This window comes from Egretta garzetta, unplaced genomic scaffold (genome assembly GCF_000687185.1).
Source record: "Egretta garzetta isolate BGI_Z169 unplaced genomic scaffold, ASM68718v1 scaffold368, whole genome shotgun sequence".
In the NCBI taxonomy this organism is placed as follows: Eukaryota; Metazoa; Chordata; class Aves; order Pelecaniformes; family Ardeidae; genus Egretta; species Egretta garzetta.
The window spans coordinates 2,110,100-2,131,122 of record NW_009260684.1 but is presented as its reverse complement, the minus strand read 5'-3'; positions in this window follow the sequence as shown (position 1 = coordinate 2,131,122).

Here is a 21,023-nt window from a genome sequence, read left to right as displayed (position 1 = left end):
GCCCAGGGAAGGGGTCGAGTCCCCATCCCTGGAAGGATTTAAAAGAAGGGCAGATGAGGTGCTTAGGGCCATGGTTTAGTGGTGAGATGGCAGTGCTAGGTTAACGGTTGGACTTAATGATCTTAAAGGCCTTTTTCAGCCTAGACAATTCTATGATTCTATGGCATCGGACATCGGGTACAATGCAATCGCACCTCTGATTTGTGCCGAAATCAGCTCTTTCCATGCAGCACGGCAGACTGTTTAACCACAGATGTCTTTCTGAAGGCATCACTGACTCTTTGCATGGCATTGAGGAACCAAGCGTTGGAGAAGCCTTGTCTACCACCACCTCCCCCCAGCCCCACCATCGTGTCTCCACCTTCCACTCAGCGTCCAGAAAGCATTTTCCCTCCAGGGCTGCCTTCATCCCAGTCACAAAGCAACACTATTAATTTTATTCAGCTTTCAAAGCAATACAGAGCCTCTGCCTGAAATCCTCCTCGGCAGCCGTCCTGCCTTTATTCAGTTTTTCTAGCTGAACTAATGCACCCACAGAATTAACCTAAATAACCCAGACTGATGGGCCCAAAGCGTTTTTGTAAGGCACAAGGCAATGATGCCTCCTTGCTGGTGCACTGAAAGGACAGTATTTACATGGAGGGAATAAATCCCAAATCCCTTGCAAAATGCTCTATAGTAGGACAGGTATCCCTGCCTCTTGGGGCAAGCGTGCTCCTTGAATTTAAGAGCACGTTCCCCATGGAGAGAGTAACAGCTCTGAGCTGAGAGAGCAGCCAGCAGTGGCAGGGACAAACCAAAAATGTGAAAACTGCTTTTCTAGACTACATGACTCCATCTAAAACAGGTTCCTGGGTGGCTGCTTGTTCAAGCATTCGCTGGCCCAGTCCCACAACCCCGGGCTGGATGCAGCAAAGCCTGTGCCACTCCGCCTTCCTCCCAGTGTCAGCAGAATTAACAAGAAACAGAGTCAAACACGCAACCCGCAGGGAGGAGAATAACAACAGGCAGCTAATTTATAAATAACCCTATTCCTAATCATAACCTAATAATTACCAACAGCACCAAAACATTTTACTCTTCTAGTGTGCAGCAATTAAAAGGTCTCCAAAGAAAAGAGCTACACAATAGGCTGGAAAGCTGTTAAAAACACAGCATTTAACTCTGCTCTTGTTCCATGGGTCCGGCTGTGATTGAAGGGAGCGGGGTTTTTGCTGCTGCTGCTGCCAGCCGGGAAAGAAGCAGCAGTGGCACCAGAGCGACGACGCGCGGGAACCGCAGCACTGAAGCACCTGAAACAGCAGATGGAGTTGGGAAGAGAGGACGGCATCACCATCCGCCACACAGGGAAAGGGCAAAGAAAAAGAGAGGGAAAAGAGGAAAACCAAGTGTCACCTCTCTGCGGTGACAGGTAAAGAGCTGTCACCTCCTCCTTGCAGGTAACACCTAGTGAAGCACTGCCCGACAGCTGATCAGACGTTATTCTCATACAGGGTGATCTGTTGACGTTGAATGGCTTTTTCTGTTTTTAATCATTTGGATTTACAACTCTGTGAAAAACCTACAAATTCAAAAGAATCTATACGGAATGTCAAGCTGTCTGAGATAAATTATTCATGAAAGGGTATGAGAGAGAGAGATAAATAACATAACAATTTCACATATAGATCTTGCCGAGGTTGCTGTATAAATACAGTGCAATGCTCACAACATGAGACGCTTCAGAAAAAGGAAATAATGCAATTCTGTTGTAAACGAAGAAGTAAAAGAAACCCCCAACCACCTTGCCACACAAATTGTGTTTACAGTCTCAATGGCTCCTGACGCTTCCACTTCATCTGCATGGATCCTGTGCGGACTTCAGTCTTCCCCTCTGGTTATTCTCCCCCCCCCTTTTCTGCTCCCTGAAAGCACAGAATCACAGCATGGCAGGGGCTGGAAGGGACCTCTGGAGATCACCCAGTCCAACCCCCCTGCTCAAGCATGCTCACCCAGAGCAGGGTGCACAGGACATCATCCAGGTGGGGGTTGAATATCTCCAGAGAAGGAGACTCCACAGCCCCCCTGGGCATGGGCACCACTGAGAAGAGTCTGGCTCTGTCCTCATGACATCCACCCTTAAGATATTTGTACGTGTTGATGAGATCCCCTCTCAGTCTTCTCTTCTCCAGGCTAAACAAGCCCAGCTCCCTCAGCCTTTCCTCATAGGGGAAAGTCCCCTCATCATCTTCGTTGCCCTCCTCTGGACTCTCTCTAGGAGTTCCTCATACTTCTTGAACCGGGAGGTCAGCCCCCAGCCTGTACTGGTGCATGGGGTTCAACCTCCCCAGGGGCAGCACTCGACACTTGCCCTTGTTGAACTTCATCAGGTTCCTCTCCGCCCAGCTCTCCAGCCTGTCCAGGTCCCACTGAATGGCAGCACAGCCTTCTGGTGGATCAGCCACTCCTCCCAGTTTTGTGTCATCAGTGAATTTGCTGAGGGTATGCTCTGTCCCCTTGTCCAGGTCATTGATGAATAAGTTGAACAAGACTGAGCTGAGTACTGAGCCCTGGGGAACTCCACTAGCTACTGGCCTCCAACTAGACTCTGCCCCTCTGATCAGAACCCTCTGAGCCCTGCCATTCAGCCAGTTCCCAATCCACCTCACTGTCCACTCATCCAACCCACACTTCCTGAGCTTCCCTATGAGGACGTTATGGGAGACAGTGTCAAAAGCCTTGCTGAAGTCAAGGTAGACATCATCCGCTGCTCTCCCCTCATCTACCCAGCTGGTCATGCCACCATAGAGTCTGATTTTATCATGATTCCTTTTCTGTATGAGTATGGAAAGAAAAATTCTTTTATTTTGGCACTACTATTTCTACTGGCATAATAAAAATAAAATTTAAAAATGTGGAAACCACCCTAACTAGTTGCTAAAAAAAAAAAAAAATCATAAATCGTTTCTTCAGACAAGTGAATTTTACGATTTCAAGAGCACTATCCAAAGTTATTTCAAGGAGCGCAGTTAAGCGGTAAAGCCTCAGAAAAGACATGACTTTATCAGGGCAAATGCAGTTCTTCAGCGTAAAGGGCAAAGACTGCAAGCACAGGAAGCAGCCGTCTCCAAGAAAAACGCTTGGGAGCGCAGGCTTCTCCTGCCAGGTACAGACTTCATGACTTTTATAGACAACCATTTTACACCGAATTGTCATGCTAATAAAAATGGTGCCAGAATGAACGTCTTGGAAAGGAAAATTCCCGTCTTGGGGAGTCTTAATCCCCTCTCCACAGCAAAGACTGGAAACTTGCCTCCAAGTCCAAGCGTGCTTTCAGTCCACAACATAGCTTTCAAAACGCAGTGCGGAAGCTGTTAGCATTTCTCTACTTTTGAATCAAACATGTTTAATCCAAATTTACAAGGATAAAGGGGTTTTCCTTGTAATCCAAAGACCTCCCTCCAGAATCCGAGGGCAAAGCTGGGTTCTTTGCTCCACGTTGCACATCCTCGTTGTTCATTTACAACCAGATCTGCAAGTCAGTTTGTGCTCTCTTCACCACCAGGGCAACAAAAATGCCTGAAAATTATAAAACCTTAAACAGGCAGCGCTGTTGATACCCGAGCAGCAGCTCCAGCTCCTGCAGATGACATCATTGCCATTGCAAAGTCCGTAACAGCAATAAGCATTTTTGCTAGTGAAGCAGATTTAAAAATCGTTGTATGCACAGAAGAGGTAACGTATTCAAAATACACATTACCAACATAAATTGAGGGACAATTTGAACAGGAAAGCCTGATTATGCAACTTCTTTCAGCACAGTTTTTCATAGAACTCTTTAAAGCTTGAAACAGAAGCAGATCACTGAACTTTCAACAAAGGCAAGGCTCTGATTTGGCATCTTTTCCCCTCAAACTGAGTAGTATTTAATCATTCAGGTAGGCCTAAACGGGGTCTTAATCGGCTCTCCTGAGCCAACGTTATTCAGGATGGATGGCATCAAAGCCAAGTGCCATTTAAATGCCATTGGAGAGGCCAGGATCCAAGGAACCGGCATCATTAGGAGGAGTATCAACAGCAAGAACGGGCTGTCAAAATCTAATGCTCAGGGGGCAGTTTCATCCCACAGCGGTGGTAAAAGGTTATACAGGTTTAAAAAACTCCTGCTACCTCTGCCACAAAACTACCCCCACCACAAATACTCTGAAAAGCATTCCCCTAGCAGCTATCGGTGGGTCATGCTCTGTCACAGACGGGTCGACTGATCCATAAAGAAACAACAAAGAAAAAAATCTCTACTGGAGACCTTTCTCCAGCTTGAGCCAATTCTTCTGGAAAAGCCCCCACTATCCATGCAGCAAATGGATCATGAGGACCCAGGTACCACACGGAAACTGTATCTCATTCAACCTGCGCTCGCTCTCCTGGCTCCAAGTTGCTTAAAATTTTGGGTCATTTTGTTTCAGTGACCAGTACATCAATTCTCCTCTTGTCTGTCCCCTCCCTATCAGCACAAAGTCAGTTCACCCACAAGCTCTGCACCACCCAAGCGCCAAACCTGGTGGGCCCACATCACAGCCATCCTGCTGGCTCTTGCATACCAATCCACTGGGAATTACTGCAGAACCACAGCCCACAGTTTCTTTCATTTCATTTTTGCATTTCTTGCAACCAAGAGCAGTCATGGTTTTCATTCTTGATTCATGAATCTGCCCAAATCCTGTCCAGGTATCTCCATCTGGTTTTGGATCTGGTCTCCTACTTTGAAGACCCACACCTTTCCATGTTGGCCCTGTAGTGTCTCAGCTTAGCCGATGCTCCACCATGTGCCTGTCCCGTGCCCAGGTGGCACAGCAGAAGTTCAGACCATTGCTGCGAGCAATGCCAGTAGTGGGCCAGGGGCTCTCAGTCCACATCAGCTTTGGGGGGAGTTGGAAGCACACCACAACTCCTGGAGCCACAATCTGTTGATGCCCCCAATTAGGTGGATACAGACAAGCAGATTAAATTAGGTAGGCAAACAGAAAGGCTGCAGGAGACTTATCCCTAAATACAATTACCTCGATTTGAAAAAACAAACCACTGCCAAGTCTGCAGTTGCTAGCACCGAAATCTGACTTGAATACAAAAATAAAGACCAGTAATGACTGGAATAATTAACATCTAGCAGTACATTTCTCAGAGCCCTCATCAGCAACTGGCTTTCACAGTTCTCTGGAAGCACAGCACTCAGCCTCACCTCTCCGAACATGCTGAAAGATGCTGTCGCTGTCCTCCTTTTAAAAATATATCAGAGCTGTCGTTATTGAAGGATGCTCCGAAGAAATTGCAAGACAAGAGAATGCTGACCTCCATGCAGGAGCCAAGAAAAAGAGAGATAAGGGACCATGTAAAAAAATCAGGATACAGGAAGATACAGCAAGCATTTAAGTGAAGATGCAGCAGAGTGCAGCAAACCTAATCACTAACAGCATGCGACGGTTTTTCCTTTAGCATTGAAACAATTTTCTTGTCAATATTTTGGTTTGGCTTATGATTTTATTAAATGTTGCAATAATAAGCTATGCTTCCAGTAAGTGCAGAAATTAATGAGTCAGACCCTGGACAAGAGCAGAAAAATCCGAGGCCAATTGCCACCTCTGCGATGGATCCTGTTCACAGCCTGGGACTGATCCAGCCAAGCACTGAGCACCTTCAGCTCAGCGGCTTCGGTAGAGCAGCCCACACCCACAGCACCAGGGCTCTGGGCACGCTGTGGCTGCAGCCAGGTGCCTCTGTACTTGCAGCTATTAATTAAATTAATTAAACACGGGCCCCATTGTGCTGTGGCACAGCAGCAGCATCCACTGCTGGGCGCCACAGAGGCACATGGTGGAAAGCATCCGACCTCTTCATCCTCCAGCGGGGGAGCGAAACTGGGTGTAGGGCAAGGAGCTTTGGGCAGGATTAAACCCCAGTACTGGTGGCTACATCTGCTTTTAAGATGAGTTCCAGGCAACATCTTCCCCAGGCACTAAGACAGCCCTGAGCAGGGACAGAGCCACAGCACAGCAAAGGTACCTGGTGTGGGGGTCCAGCCGCGGGGTCCGGTGCTCTGACCATGCCCAGGGCTGGGCTTGCAGAGCACCCAGCTGGCACAAGCAGCTCTCCAAGCAAAACCTAAAGGCCCCCAAACACAGGACTTGCTGCTGGTCCAGTGCAAACCCATGAAGAGTTTCTCGCTCCATGGCAGCTGAACAGAGCAAGTGACACAGCCAGGAGCAAAATAAAAACAAAGAGATTTATTCCCTAGGCTGAGTGCAAGTGCTCACGCTTAACCCCCAAAAACTACTACTTTAAACTGGGGGTTTTGCTGGAAAAGGCCAGCTTGAAATGGCTCACTAACAGAAGAATAAATATCCATTTCTGAAGAAATAAAGAGTGCTGAACAGCAAATACAACAACAATTTCTCATTAATTAAAACCATCGCAGCTTCTACAAAAATTACAGACAGATGGATAAACAAAAACAATAAAGGCAGGACAGCAGCAATAATCAAACACTTCAATGGAAAAAGAGGAAAGAGATGCACGAAGTGTTTTTGAAGGAGGAGAGAGCTGGATGGAGCTGGACCAGGGAAGGGAGTGGAAGGTTGCAGGCGAGGGCAAGGGCTGCCACGCAGGACCTGCCCGCTGCCATGCTTGGGCACAGCAACAGCACTGGCGGGCACCGGCTGGTTTGGAAACACTGTTGGTGGTGGCTGAAGAAAGAGACTTCAGCTATAAAAGGGGCCATTTCTATTCTGGACACTACGAATTAATGCAGCTCACTTAACAGATCCATTGGTTGCTTGTGCAACGAATGAGGCACAGGTAGAAAAGGTTGTGGAGAAGCCCCAAGCAGGGAACACCCCTCCAGTATCCCAGTGCAAAAGCAACCCCAAGCGTAAGGGGCCCAGTAGCCTCATGATGCACAGGATGGGAAACACAAAGGTCTCCCCATAGTCCCCAAATCTCCAACACAGCACACAGAGCCCGAGACCCCAGGACACAAAGAAGAGTTTGTTTTTCCTGGGGTGCCGCTCAATCCACGCATCTCTGCCTGCACAGAAATCACGGAGCAATGCTCACAGCCGGTCCCTGTTGGAAGGCGACAACCACAGGCACCTTTCCCACCAGCTTCCAGAAGATGTGGTCACCCAGCCAGGGCCATACTCCCTGGAGCAGGGGATGAGATGGCTTCCCCTCCGGTCTGGGCTCAAAATACAGGGTCTGAGCTTTCCTCAGCCTGTTTTGAAGCCTGGCAATGGTTTGTCCTTTTGCATAAACTTCAGTAGGAAACAAATCTTTAAACAGCCTTTAAATCTCTCGCCCTCCACAGCAAGGACAGTTCCAGCTGGTGAATCATCCCAGCTGCCGAGCTGCATCCCGCAGCACAGGGAATGGCCCCGGGACAGCGATCAGAAAGCTGAAAACGCTGGACGAAAAGGATGGACAGACTGCCCTGGGACACCGGACACCTCGGCTAGGTCCCTCCCTGGGAGGGAATACGTGCAGATCTGATTTCGTGTGCGGGAGCGCCAGGCAGCCCTGGGCCAGCCTTTAACAATGTGAGAGAATGAACAGAACAGTGGGAAAACTGAGCAGGAGTTTAGTTCCACAGCCAAGATAAACTGGAAAATCAGGAGTAACTTTCTTCAATGTAAAAATCTTCAGACAGTCAAAACTGTCAGTGTTGAACACTGAACCCCTACAGACCTAATTGACCCCTTCCTGTCTTTTATTTTAATTTATTTGAGTAGCAGGGGGAGAAAACCTGAACCCTCCTGGATCCTACATCTGCCAGAGCCTTTGGAGCTCAGGATTTAATATGCTGTCACCAGGAAAGGAGGCAAGAAATTTTTTAAAAGTGGAAGAAATGAGACAAAGCAAAATAACTGCAGGGAAACGCAGAGTAAGGATGGCAGCATAACAACCACCGTCAACAGATCTGCCACAGATCTGTGGGATCAGACCCTGCCCATGCCCAGGGATCGTTTTCAAGGGCATCCTGCCCATGCAGCTGCAGCCAGGAGCGTCCTGCGGGGCCGGCACCGGACGGCAAAGTGCCTTAACACACGTGGCTGCTGGCAGAGACCAGGCTAACAGGGGACAGGTACCAGGCCCTCCTGCAGAGCTGGCTTGTTTGGTGCTTTTCTCCAGGGCTTCACCTCACTCGCAGGCAGGGAGGTGTGTTACCCCCCCCTCCAGAAGACCCAGCAGGAGGAGAAGGGATTCGGCTTCCAGCCCGATGGGCAAGAGACAAATGGCAATGCCTGTCGGACAGAGTGCAGTCAGCTGGAGGGGGGTTGCATCCCTACATCGGTGCCATCATAACCCTTTGACCGATGTGGAAATTGAGGCACAGAGTGGTCTCAGCATCACACCTAGGAGAAGACAAATCCTCATCTCTACTACACTGATGCAAACCACACCTTTGGAGGAGCATTACTCACAGTTTTTTGTCAAACTTCGTCGTTCCCCATCATTAAACCCATCAACTGGCTGCTGTTCATCTACAGGAGGCATTCATGGGCCAGGCTCCCTGCGGCCAAGCTGTCTCGAGCCCCAGCGAGGGGTGGGGTGGGTGGGGGTGCAGTGTTTTGGGCTCCCGGCAGCTTTCCATCTACATATACCCCTCAGCTATGCTCTGCCCCATCCAAACCCACTCATCGTCGCATTTTGGAGGCTAATCCAAAAACCCTTCCCACAACGATTGCTCATTCTGCAGCACACAAGGATGCACTTCTTTAATTAAAGTCAGTCCTTTATTTAAACAAAAAAAAAAAAAAAAAAAAAAGAAAGAAAGAAAAAAAGGTTTATGCTGTCCAGGCTGTGAGAACAAGTTGCTAATTTTGCCTGATAAAGCCTGGCACTCTCGCAGACTCACTGACCTTATGTCCTAGACCGGCAACTCTTCAGAAAGACAGCAGCACCTTGGCACAGCTCTAATTGCATCAGACGCTCAAATTGTCCTGAGCGAATTAATAAATGGTTAATTTACAACTGCAAATGGCCATGTTAATCAAAGGTCTCAACAAGGGAAAGTTACAAAACAAAGTTACAAAAGTTATAAACCAAAACACTTTGTAGCAATTTCAGCTTTTTCCTGAACGGGACGTTCAGGTAGTTTTATATAAAAAGACACATAATCAAAGAATCAGAGCGGGTTTTGAGCCCCTGTGCTTGTGCAATCCGCATCGGCTCTCTTGGAGCATCAGCCTCTGCTTGCTAAAATTACACAGAACTAAGCCAAAATCTACACAGCTTCTCACGAGCCCCTGCTCCCGCAGGAGGGTGGTAAAGAGTCCCAGTCACAGGCAAGAAGGACCTTCTATGGATGGCTCCTCCAGCATCCAACTGGTGAAGAGGAACCTTCCCATTCGCCCCAGACGCGGCAGCCCTCCATGGCACCTCACCCACTCTCTGGGACACCAGGCAGCCAGCTTTTCTCCAGCCCAAGGTATATCAAGTACTTTAAGTAGGTAGCAAAAGTTATCAGGGTCATTTAATTTAAAAGATGGCAAACCCTCAATGATACTCAGAACTTAAAGAAATTTCACAGCAGCTGATCATTTCAGTGAAGCCAACAACTTGAACTTTTGCAAGCTGATACTTTTTTTTCCGCTAAATGTGCTCCACTGAGTGCCAAAGGTGGGCTGTATAACACTTACTAGCTCTGCAGTAATGCTCTTGACTCCACAACTTGAGTCACACCATGTGCTTTCAAGAGACACAAACTCTGCGAGGCCTTTCTGAGCCCGCTGCCTGTTTTAAGGCAATGTGCAGTTTTCCTTGGCTTTGCTCCAGGTCTCCCAAAAAGCCAGCCTAATCCTCCAGGCTAGCACTGCAATCCCGACGGGATCGCAACCACCAGGCTCTTGATTCCTCCCTTCTAGCAGCCAGGACCTCCTGCTTACGCTAACATCCACCCGAAGAGGAAGAAACAAAAAATGTTCTCCTCCTCTCATTAGCCAGGAGTTAATTAGAAAAACTAAGGCAGATAAATACCCCGCTGTCATCTTCCCTCATTACTGTCCATGTTAAAAAAGCAAGAGCAGAAGCATGCAGAGCTCTCAGCCCGCTGCTCATCCCTCCTCCACGTACCTTCACCCCTCATCCCAGAACAGACAGCCCCCGACATAAGAGGATAAAGGACATTTCAATAGTTGCATACTTAATAGCTACTGCTTTGGGCTTTTCTAGAAATGCCTGATGGAGAGAGAGGTCTACGTTCCATACTCTGTCATGACTTACTCCCCACAGGTAACTTCAATTATTTTAATTTAAGCTCTTCCATAGCTTCTAACCATAAAACACTTCGTAAAACAGTGCAAAAAAGTGCCATGCATCTCTGTCAAACACTCCCAAATTTTGCATAAATTATTCTACTGTTGGCTTGCAAGAGGAGATGCTGTGAAGAGCAGATGGGATGAAGCCCGGTCTCAGACACCCGTGCCCCGTACCGCTCTGCTCACCTCCCCACCACGTCCTCCAGCACCCCTTGGGCTGAGGGATGCTCCCAACAGCCTCCCAGCTACGTGCAATGCCCTGCTCCCTCCTGTATTCCTTATGGCAAAAAAACCCCACAGCACGGATTTTCCACTCTGTGTCTCTCCTAGCCCCAAGCAGCCTTCTTGTGCTTCAGTGTTTTCATGGCTTGATTTGAAGCCTAAACTGAAAGGCTCCTCCCGCTGCTCAGTTGTGCTCAGATGTCTGATTTTTCACCTGGTCTCCTAAAGCTCACATATAGGACTTATGGCACTGTATGATTGCTGGGAACATGCATCTTCTTACCCACATATCCCCCTTAACTTCTGAACCACCCAGTTCATGACTACCACACTGCACCAGGAGACAGCAGCCTAAATTAGTACTTTCCTACAAATTTCATGGAAATAGGATTAGAAGCAATAGTGACCCTACCTGGGACCTCACTAAGTGGCAGCATGGATTTATTAGGCAGCTAATTCAAGAGGAGAACAATATTTTGCATGCCCTAACCTGCCGCAAAGCTTTATTTGCAATTATTAGACACCAGAGAATACACTCCTCAGTGAAGCGTCCCCTCCCATGTAGATTCTCTGATGTCTAATAGGCGTGGAAAGCTAGTCAAAGCTTGTCCTGCAAAGCTGGGGCACTTGTAGTAGCTCTGTCCAATGTAGAGTCTCTGATGTCTAATAAGTACCTCATCCTGAAGCCGTCTTTAATTTAGTTGGCAAGCCAGTAGGCCTCAAGACATAAGTCTGTTGGAAAAGACACTGTATCCATCCCTGGGGTCAGCAAATGTCTTGCTTGTTTTCCCTCTCCCTTATTTACCACTGCAAAATCATTTAATTGAGTGCAGTATTTGCAATCAAGTTGGTGACAGTCGTCACACAAGTCCCACAACTTGCTACACATTTGACTTGGGACCACCTGACTAAATGAGAAGAGGAAAATAATTCCATGGGTGCCTTCATCTTACATGAAATAAACTGTTACTTTCCAATCGTAAAACACTGGAGGTGAAAAGCAGCATGTACCTCAACACCAGGAGGAAAAGCAGTTCCCAATTAAGCACCCGATGGCAAAATAACTCCATTTGACCAACACAAAGGTGATGCCAGGGCAACTGAAGCACATCGGTCCTTCTCTGAGACGAAGAGATGCAACTCTGCTATTAAGATCACTAGCATTTCTGTTTGAGACCAAAATAAGAAACACGAGAGGTGAGAGTCCTCCCCTGAGTGCGAATGCACGTATTTGCACAGCGCAGATCATGTCTGACACTTGGACTCCAAGCTCAGCGCTTGCAAATTCGTTTTCCAAAAGCCTCAATGCTCATTCGACCCTACAGAGACCATCGTCCTCCTCCTTACAGCTCTGTTTCCACCTAGAAAAGATAACACCCTTCCTCCCTCCAAACCTTTAATCTGGACCTGCTGTCACCGCTGTTTGAGTTGCCAGCACTTCTCATTGCAGCTTCACTAATAAACTCAAAGGACGCACGTCAAATAGGCACAAATCGAAGGGGCAAATGTGGGGGTCAGAACAGGACAGCTTTTGGCATGTTCCCATGGAAAGATGTTTTAGCAGGTAGAGTAGTGTTATTAGAGGGAAGGCATTAACACCGCCGCAGGGATAAATTCAGTTTGGCATATCCGAGAGCAGTGGGAATAAAGAAAGCGTGCCTTAATGTGAACAGTCCCAATGCTTTAAACATTTATAAATAACTTGCCATTAGTAACATTCTTAATCACTGACAGATTTGCAAATAGCCAAAATAATAATCCTTCCTCTGCAGAGATCCTTCATGCTTAATGCCCATCCCTCTCCTGCCTGGGGAGGATTTGGGGCTCCACCTCCAGTATCCTAGTAGCTCCTGCTCCCAGTATCTGCCATCCCAGAGGACTGTCAGACTCATCACAGGCATTCAAGACCTCTGCAAGACTTGCTCACAGGTATGATTATGTGACTTTAAGCAATCTGATCTAGTGAAAGATACTCCTGCTCACGGCTCAGATAATCTTTAAATGTCCCTTCCAACCCAAGTTATCCTTTGATTCTATGATTACACGCATCCATAAAAGCCAAACCCTTCTGGGAGCACATCAGCATTGGTACCGTCACCTTCCTCCTTGCACCTGAAGATGCCAAGAGGATTTTCCAAGCCCTGGGCTTGTGGAAGGGCATGAAAGCAAAGATGATGACTGCACTGTGGCTCCAGAAATGCATTGCACCTTGCAATAAAAATCTGCTTCCAAGTCATTGCACCCCTGCAAGGACAGCAGCCTGGGAGCGAGGGGACATAAAACTTCCCTGCTTCTCCCAGTTAAACTTGCACTTTTGCTGCACAAGAGGATGCAGCCCAGCAGTGCCCAAGCACAGCACACACCCCAGTCCCGAAACCAGCCCCCACGGACCCCAACAGCACTTGTGTGAAGCACTAATTAGTGACAGACTTGCTATGAATATTCCAAACAGCATTTCCCTCTGAATCAGCCTGTGTCAGCAAAGGGCAACGTTTTGAAGGCTGGGAATAATTTTGAGGCACTTATGAGAGGAAGGCAAAGAAACTTGAAACTTGCTGACTCCCCGGCGTTATTTGGGCATCCGATGGTTTAACACTGGCAGCCTCACCCACGGGGAAGGTGCCGCTGTCACACGCAGCAGAGGTGAGGTCATCACGCTGATGCGAAAGGCTCGTATGGAAAGTCTGATCTAGAGTGATTAATTTAGAGATTTTATATTTTTATTTCAGTGCTTTCCTGTTTTGACAGGCAACTGAAATGCAAATAAAAAGAGGCAAGGTAAAGGGGGGAAAAGAAAAAAAAAAAAAAAAAGTACTTTGTAAAGTAATGGCATTTGAGTTTACCTTCACTACTCCTAAATCATGGCCTGGGCGCACTGAAATCGAAAAAAAAAGGGGGAGGGGAAAGGGGGAAAAAAAAAAAAAAAAAAAAAAAAAAAAAAAAAAGACATTTTGTACTGGCAGCAGCTTGAGTTGCAGGAGGAGGGAAAACACAGGAGCAGATTGAGAAGTCCAGGCCAAGCAAGTGATCTTATGCTCGGAGTGTTGGAGGGGAAAAAAAATACATTGATGCTAACCACAACATGCCCCAAAACCTGAGCTTAAAACTGCTCAAGCAGCCTCTACAAAACTAAAAGCACCCCACTGCGTTGTCCTTCCTCACCCTATCCTTCTCCACCTTACACTGTCAGGGGGGGGTTCTTATTCTTATGAAATAATTGAAAGGATGCTGAGGCTTTGGCTTTAACCACAGCAGAGAAATGATGTATTCTGAAATCAGAAGAAAAGGAGGCAGAAGAAAAGCAGGCTCCGATTTTCTCGCTATTCATGTCAGGTGAGATGAGTCATTTATGCCAGAAGACGTTGGAAAAGAAGGCTTTTAAGGATTCATAAAAAACAGAATGCATGCAGAAAAGGCTGTTAAGAGGAGAGGGTTGCAATTAACACTGTTACCGTATCACTAACATGTATCTGTGCTGAAACCACCGGGGATTTTAAGCCATTTTCACAAATATATTATTCTATTTTAAGGATAGAATTGAGCTTCTTAACACTAACTGGGAAAACTGCCTGGGAAGGCAGAGCAAACCAGTCGGATTCCTGAGCCAGATGGAGCCACTTTGCCCCTGATCAATCACTGTCTGTTATTATCCTTAAATGACCCCCAAAATAAAATACATCCTAGAAAATAAACACGATTTTTGCGCTAACCACTCAGCTTTCGGCATTAACAGCCTTCCCCCAGATTCAGTGTTTTTAGAAGGAACAGTGAACGTTACCAATAGCAACTGCAAAATGTCCCATCAGATTCAGATGCGGATTGTTCTATACAGAATTGATATGACATAATGGTAATGATTCCAGAAATTAAAACCACTTTATTTTTGCAGTTACTGCCCACTAGGCACTGATTTAAACCGCTGCTCCTCAGGAGGGACTGACCTGACTGGGTCCTGCAAACATCTTTCTTTTTGCACTGCAACACCGCCTTTGGTTTGTTTTAAAACCAAGATAGGGTTTGATTTCATCCCTTCTGCCACGCCATGGGTGCCACTCAGCATGCTTCCTTTTGGCTGCAACCTTGAATACTTGCCCTTACCATAATGCACCCAACCTAAAAATAAGGAACTGCGAGGCTGCGCAAAGACACGGCTGTAAACAGGATTTAGAGAGGTAACACGACAAGAGGTATTCAAAATAAACACGTACTGAGGGTGCCGCCTGCAACCATGGATCTCGCCACCACTCCTGGTTTCTGTTCAGAGTCAGGGACTCGCCTCAGGAGTCCATATATATCTATTATATATATGGACTATTTTACACATACAGATTTATATGTGTATAATGCATTATAGATATAATAGTATTATATAATGTTGGTATAATAGTATGATATATTGTTATATAGACAATGCTATAATAAATATATGATGTATAACACAAACACATATATATATATGATGTCTGTGTATGTCATACGTGTGATCTATTGCACGAACCGCAAACTAGAAGTTAATTTTGCAGCTCCTGAACCGGCCTTCTCACCCATGCAGCTCTCCAGCCCTCTTTCTGGCCAGCACATATCTCCCCTTCTCCCTTTAAATGAGCACTGCAGATGAAACTGGATGCCCCGAGGCTTTCTTAATGCCAGTCTGAATCCGGCCCAGCCAGATCTAGTAAGGATTAAAAGCTGTTCTCCTCCCTTGGATGTTAAGTGACCTTATTACAGAAAGCGGTTTGTGTTCCCACACCGCTGTGCTCGGCACCACCCGGCAAAGCCAGGAGAGACCTAGAAACGCATTGCCCCCGTGGACTGAACCAGCCCCGACTCCAAGACAAAGCTTTCTCCTGCCCAGCCACAGGCGTAATGGAGCTTGGGGAAAAACAAACAAGCAAACAAACAAATACATCAAGGAGATAAGAGTTTATTCATACCAACAATATTCTGCAGAAATATTGTTGAAATGATGGGGTGTGCGTCAGGACGGGAGGGAGGGATGCTGGAAGCAAAATGTAAGATGTAATTTTCCTGCGAAAGTTAAATATGCCCTAGAACAACAAACCTGACCTTTTGTAGCAAGCTCCTATATTTCTTAGACCTTAACAAACATCAACTGACCCCTCTCCAAAATCCCAGGTCTTCCCAAGGTCAAAGAAAGAAAATTGCTATGGATTTTCCACTGAAGAGTGTGGTTGATTTGTAAGGGATATAAATATTTTTCCCTAGGTTGCCATCTCAGGATTCAACTAGTGGTCCTTAGAAAACCTAGTCCAATTAACTTGGGTTTTTTCCTATTATGATGATTTTTTAAATGCACAACCATATTCTAGAGGTTTCTGACTCCAGAAGCTTCCGAACCCCCAGCTCCGTAAGGGCTTTGCTTCCAGCAGCCCCGAAACACTCGACAGAAAAAGGAGCAGCAGGTCTCACAGCCGCTTGCACACTTCGTTACACCACCCAAGACATGGTTTAGGTGAACTGATGTTGTTTTGGAGAAATTAATGTGCTCTCAGGAAAGGAGTTAATTCTTTTTTTCTTTTACAAGAGGAGACAACCGCTCCTCCGTCAAGCGGAGCTCTTGTTTCCAAATCGCTACACAAGCATTAACGTTAATCCTCAGGCTTCCCCGATGCTGCTCGGGGTTATCACCAGTACAAAAGCGAGAAGCAGGGCTTAGAGATGAAGTGGTTCGCAGGGAGGCCGCGTGCATTTCTGCTTTTCAAGGGTTTGAAGTGGGTAAATTGCCACAAATCAGCTCTCAAAACACCCCGGATTAAAAGATGTTTGGTTGCAGTCGGGTGGGTGAGCAACGGTATCTGCGTTACACAAGGGGATTAAGCACAGAGATTAGGGCTTGTATTTTCACAAATGACTTCTGATTTTGGACGGCTTCATTCTTTATCATGGCACAAGTTTTTGACAGCTGAAAAATCAGGCACTCGCTTGTTAATTCCAGGCAACAAGAATAAGAATTGCAGTACACAGAAATTAAAAGCCATTTTTCAGCTATTAGTCCTACTTATTATATACCTTCTTTTCCTGCACTAATTAGGCCAATTAAAATTTTCTTACTGTACTTTGAAGATGGTTGCGATGCCTCTCTATGAAACACTTAAGCACCAACAAAGCAAACTCACGTTATTGCCACCGATTCTGCTCCAGGGCCCGAGCCGAGTCTGCAACCCCAGGCACCCAGCCCTGCGCTACCAGATCATGTGGTTGCAGAAAGACTTTCAAGTAAAGCACGTTTCCTGGCCTGGAGACATGCACCAACTGGGAGATGCACATTTTGCCAAATCTGCCTTGGAGCCACGGTTTTTCTGTTCCTCCCCCCTCCCCGGCATGGCATTGGAGAAGGGAGCGTGGAGTCTGGAGGCGCCGGGCTGGCACACACTTCCCCAGGCACACAGCGAGCAGCAGGCAGGGCTGAACTCACTGCCACACTCGCCTTGCAAACACGGACCCTGATAACCTTTCAGGTCCTGCTGGCTGCCAGAACACCAGACCTCGGCACTTGGTCACCCGCCGTCGGCACCGACGGAGGAAATCAAACCTGAGGCACGTGGCCGGGATGCTTTTCAGCTGTGCCATCTGTACGGGGTCATGGTAATTCCCATGTGAGCAGGCATTTTCTTTTATTTCATCCCCAGGTTTTTAAGTGCTTTTCATCTTCAAAAAAGAATTAGTTGGGTTTTTTTTTTTAAAAATATCACCAACCCCCTGCTTTCTGCTGCAAGTGAAACTAAGAAAATACTCATTTCATTGGTGTACCAGGAAAGTTCATCCCCACTTTCTAACATCTCAGCCCCACTCCCTGTCCTGCCCTCACCAAGGCAGAGCTACAACACAAATCGCTCGGCGCTGGCCCCTCTCAACACTTGAACACAGCAGGCTTCTTTTCAGCCGTAAGAATTTGAATGAAACGGGCAATTCAGCCGAGCCTACGCAGGCAGTTCACCGCGAGTTCATTTTAACGCAGCCCAACAGCTTTACCTGTCACTGAAACCAACCCAAATAAACCCATGGGGCTCCATGTGGATTTTTGGCACTGGTCATGAGCAGGTTTGGCACAGCCCTACAGGCATCGTCCCCCAGAGAAGAAAACCAGCAGACCTGGTCTCATATCCCCCACCCCACCCCGGACAAGGCATTTTGCAAGCTGAGCTGAGCCTCTGCAAATCCTTTACAATGTGGAGCCGGAAGGTCTGTCCTCCCAAAGCAGCATCCTCCCGGATGGAGGCCCTTGCCATCGGGCTTTCTCATTGCACGTGTTGAGTCCCAGCCCAGGGGGCATCGCTCCGGGCTGCCCCGCACCACGTGTCCCCAGTTATACCCACACAGGCAGCATCATACTGGGATAAACGGGAAAACAGCGCTTTATGCCAGTGCACACCATTACACCGTACCCCATCCCTGCAAAGGCTTGGATAAGTATACATAGACATATATGAGTACATATAGATATGTATGCCCACATGTTTGTTTCCTTTCCACCACAGAGGCTTCCCCTCCAGGCATTCAGAGCAAGATGCTGAACGTGGTGATTCCTCCCTGCCAGGCTGATTCCCTTCAGCCAGGGGTAAAATCCTGCAGGATCTCCCTAAACGGGACACGGGGAAAAGGGATCCCACCAGCAGAGATCAGGTTACGATGCCATCGCTCAGATGTCTAAACCACTTCGCCGGAGATTTATCTGAAAGTTGCAAACTCAGCATTTTACCCAGAATATTCTGACATTATTTCCCTTAAAGGCCCAGTTCCTGGAGCACAGGGAGAGTTCCGGTTTTCTTTAACAGCAAAAGACAGAAGAAAACTTCCAACCTGAATCCTCAAAACCCATGAGATAAAACTTAAAGAAGTAAATAAATAATCACGCCTACATCTCAAACTGTATTATGCTTAAAGCCTCACCACTTTCAAACCATTTTCATGAGTTACATGGCTCTGATTTGGGTTTTTTTTCCCTCATTCTATGCTAGCAAGTGGTGATGCCGCTAGCCAGCCAGCTGTTTGGAAACAACCGAAAGATGTTGGGAAGGGGGCGTTGGGAGGAGAGGAAACCCCGGTAATACAAGCTGAAGTGAGAAGCACTGATTCATAAATCTGAGTCGAGCAGCACAAATACGATACTGCCTAACTGGTGAAATTTATTCTCCAGCATCCTCCCAATACTGAAAAGGCGTCAACGAAACCCAGGGCTGAACAGCCACAACAATGCTGAGGCCCAGGGGGCGTATTTTAGGAGAGGAAATTAATAGAACTAACTGCAAATAATCACCTCCCGAAAGAGCCCGAACAACCTCCAACAGCCACGCTTGCCTCGGCAGGCTCCGATTTCCATTTCTGGGGAGTGAGGCGGCTGGGAATTCCCCTCCTGCCTGCTGCCTGCGGGGCTGGGTCTGGAGAGCAGGAACCTCCCAGACAAAAGTCTTATCTGGGGGTCAATTTGCTTGAAAAACTCTTTATTTAGCCAATATGCATCCAAACCTGGACGCAGCTGCAGTTTCTCAGGGCTCTCCAGGTTTTCTTGCTCAGCATCCTGGTTCCTGCTGGTGCACTGCTCCCCTCCTCGCTGTTTTTCAGCAATGCAACCCCTCTCCCATCCCCCCCCCCATTCCCAAGGCATCTGCCCGCTCCTGTCCTTACTGATGCCTCCTGCTACGTTCCAACCCGTTCTCTTTTTCAACAATTCACATCAGCAGCAATGCTTGTACACAAAACACAACAAATTACAGAAGCCCAGAAAAATGGCCACGTGCTTCCCAGCACTGACATTTGAAAGGATCAAAAGATGCATTAAAACCAAATATTACTTATCCTCCCATGTCCATTAGGTTCTTTTTCATCAACACAAAAATCAAAGAACTGTGTTTATTCCAGTTTATTCTCCATATTCTCCTAAATACTATTCCAGTTTATTCTCTTTTTAAAAAAAAAAAAAAAAGTTGCAGTTTTAAGATTAACTAGGTTGTGTCACTGGGGAAGAAAAACTGGGGGGGGGGATATAAAGATATTCCCCACTCCTGTTATGTCAGAGGAGCTGAAGACAGCTAAAACTCCAGTATCATGCCCTTATACTGATGACAAGAAAAACCATCTATGCTGGTCTGAAGAAAGGAGAGAAAACAGGATAAACAAACATGATTATTCCCAACTAAATATTAGGCCAAGCACGTCTGCCACCTGGGGTGCTTAGCACCCAGGCACCCTCAGCAAAGACCCTCATGGTCCTTCCACCTCCAGCTTTATGAAAGGAAAATAAAACAGGAAAAAGTGGCAGATATCCTATATATATAGGAGATTATATATCTCTCTCTCTCCCCCGCTTTCCCCCTCTCTCTCTCTCTAAAGATAAGGGGTCCTGGATGATGAGTCACCAAAGAGTTTATGGTGGAAACCCTGCAAGTTGGATAATTTGAAATGAGACGAAGCACTTGAACTTGTGCACAAGGAATGCAGGTCCCAGAAGGGAGCGCGGTGACCTAATTGTTCTCTTTCTTCAATCTGCTACATTCATTTCCTAATACTTTACAAATATTATCCCCATTCCCATGGTTTGCATGTGTTTTTTAAAGCTGTTCAGCCACCATCAAGGGAAACCAAGTAAAACAAACAAACAAAAAACCCTAAAAAAATCCCCACAGAACAACTTTTCATGTTGTGTCAGGTCACAAAAGTTTCAGTTTTATATGATTTCTCCCTCTGAAAAAGGGGAGCTATCCCTCCTTTCCCAAAGGCTGCGTGGGGCTGGGGCAGTCGACAGGGACGTGCAGCGATGTTGGGTCAGACCTGGTACCCGACCGCAGCGAGCTCGCCCAAGCATCCCAAGCACAGCACACACATGCATGTGTGCACACCCAAGAGCAACATTTAGAGTCACAACACAGAAGTAATTTGAAATTTTGCTTTTTAGTATAATTTTATATTTTTGCCCAACTGGTTAACACTTTCTATATCTCTGTGTGTGTGTCCCAAAAATTTACTTGGATGCCAGCGGCACCCCCCTGGTGGTTTCAAAAAACCCCCTTCTGTACAGCTCAGCCCTTTAGCAAGTTCTCTGCATGTGTTTTTGCCAAATCTGGACCTGTTTCCACTTTTCTCCCGATGTCAACATGCACCCCCCTTCCTGCTAAAGAGCCAACTGCTGCTAGAAATTTTACATATTACATAGGATACTTACATTTCTCTGTAAAAAGCTTCTCCAAATGACCAGAGTGCCAACTCATTAAATTAGATCTTCACTTCAAGAGACTGCCACAGCTACCAACAAAATACCATTTCTACTTCTTTTAAATGCTACCTCACAAACCAGACAAGAGTTTGAGATTCACAAAATCCCAGAGTGGCAGGGGTTGGAAGGGAACTCCGGAGATCACCCAGTCCAACCCCCCTGCTCAAGCAGGCTCACCCAGAGGAGGGGGCACAGGACAGCGCCCAGGCGGGGGTTGAAGATCTCCAGAGAAGGAGACTCCACAGCCCCCCTGGGCAGCCTGGGCCAGGGCTCCATCACCC